General features: G+C 36.4%; 1 non-coding gene across 1 annotated transcript; it reads right to left on the minus strand.

Moving 5' to 3' along the window:
- Positions 1-661: 661 nt before the first annotated feature.
- LOC123392152 lies at positions 662-765 on the minus strand. The gene has a single exon (XR_006606856.1). It is a non-coding gene; the product is annotated as a U6 spliceosomal RNA (small nuclear RNA).
- Positions 766-2,215: the final 1,450 nt, after the last annotated feature.

The raw sequence follows: 2,215 nt of genomic DNA on the forward strand, positions 1-2,215 counted from the left end.
GAGTTCATTTGTTGTGCTGTTCAAGTCCTCTATTTCTTTTCTTTACCCAAGGTTTGTTTGTTTGTTTGTTTATTTTGGAGAGAGAGAGAGAGAAAGAAAACAGGAGGGAGGGGCAGCAAGAGAAGAAGAAAGAGAATTTCAAGAAAACTCTGTACACCAAGTCAGAGCTCAACCTGGGGTTGATCCCATGACCATAAGATTATCACCTGAGCTGAAATCAAGAGTTGGATGCTTAAATGACTGAGTCATACAGGCATCCCTCAAGTGCTCTATTTCTTTACTTATCTTATCTTCCTTTTTTTATTACATTCTATTCATTATGAGAGTGTGGTATTTAAGTCTCCAACTATTGTTGTAGAGCTATTTCCTTTCCGTTTTGTCAATTTTTTTCATCATATGTTTTGATGATCTGTTATTCTGCGCAAAAATGTTTATAATTGCTATATTTTCTGCTGTATGGAAACTTTTGTTACTACATCCTTCTTTTTGTCTTATACTCTTTTTTTTTTAATTTAAAGTTTATTTCATCAGATATTAGCATAGTGACCCTGATTTATTTTGGCTACTATTTGCATGAAATATCTTTTTCCATCCCTTCACTTTCAACCTGTTCCCCCCCCCCCCTTTGGATCCAATGTGAGTTCCTTATAGAGAGCAGATCATTTGGTCTTTTTTTTTTTTTTCTTTGCATGTCATCCTTGAACAGGGACCATGTTAATCTCTGTATCCTTCCAATTTCAGTATATGTGCTGCCAAAACAAGCACAGATTCATATTTTTATTGTCTTGTTTTGTTCCCCCCCATTCAGCCAATCTTTGTCTTTTGACTGGAGAGTTTAATCCATTTACATTTAAAGGAATTACTATTAGGCTGGGACTCCATTTATATAATTTTCCTATTTGTTTTCTATATGCCTTATAAATACTGTGCTCCCTATTTTCTGTATTACTGTCTCTGTATTTAGCTGACTTTTTAGAGCAAGACATTTTAATTCTTTTAATTTCTTTTTGTGCATGTTCTTTAGCTACTTTGTTTTTTATTAGAGTGGAAATTATACTTAACATCCAAATTTACCACATTCTGAGTTGATACCAACTTAACTTCAGTAACACAAAACTATGTTCCTTTAGGGGCGCCTGGGTGGCTCAATGGTTAAATCCTCTGCCTTCGGCTCAGGTCATGATCTCAGGGTCCTGGGATCGAGCCCTACATCAGGCTCTCTGCTCAGTGGGGAACCTGCTTCCTCCTCTCTCTCTGCCTGCCTCTCTGCCTACTTGTGATCTCTGCCTGTCAAATAAATAAATAAAATCTTTACCAAAAAAAAACAAAAACAAAAACAAAAACAAAACAAACTATGCTCCTTTAATAGCTCTATTGATAGCTTTTCCGTTATTAATGTTACAGAAGTACATCTTTATACATTGTGTGTCTAAAATCAGACTAGTAATTGCTATGCATTACTTTCTTTAATCATTTTGGAAAGCAAGAAGTGGAATAGCCAACCAAAGTTAAGTTATAATGTTTCCTTTCATAATTGCCCATTTATTTACCTGAACCAATATCTTTATTTATTTTTTAAAAGATTTATTTATTTATTTGAAGGCCAGAGAGAGAGAGAGAGAGAAGAAGAATAAGAATAAGAAGAAGAAGAAGAAGAAGAAGAAGAAGAAGAAAGCAAGTGGATGGAAGGGCAGAGGGAGAGGGGGAGAGAATCTCAAGCAGACTTGTTGCTGAGCACAGAGCCTCATGTGAGTCCTGACTCAAGGCTTGGCTTGATCTCAGGACCCTGAGATCATGACCTGAGCCAAAATCAAGAGTTGGATGCTTAACAGGCTGAGCCACCCAGACATCCCTCAAGTTCTTTCTTTCTTCATACGGCTTTGGTCTACTGTCCAGTGTTCTTCCATTTCAATGGTAGAACTTCCTTTAGACTTTCTTTCAGGACAGATGTAGTAGTGAAAGACTTCCTTAGCTTTTGTTTATATGAAAATATCTTCATTTCTTCTTTAGTTTTGATGAACAGTGTTGCCAGATGTAGGTTTCTTAGTTGATGTTTTTTTCTCTAAGCACTTTGAAAATATCAGCCCATTTCTTTCTGGCCTCCAAGATTTCTGGTGAGATGTCTACTGATAACTTTACTGAGAATCCTCTGTATGTGATGAGTTGCTCCTTCTTGCTGCTTTCAAGACTCCCTTTGTCTTTTGACAGTCTGATT

The sequence above is a fragment of the Mustela putorius genome, unplaced genomic scaffold, assembly GCF_011764305.1.
Source record: "Mustela putorius furo isolate JIRA1106 unplaced genomic scaffold, ASM1176430v1.1 tig00000450_pilon_pilon_pilon, whole genome shotgun sequence".
Taxonomy (NCBI): domain Eukaryota; kingdom Metazoa; phylum Chordata; class Mammalia; order Carnivora; family Mustelidae; genus Mustela; species Mustela putorius.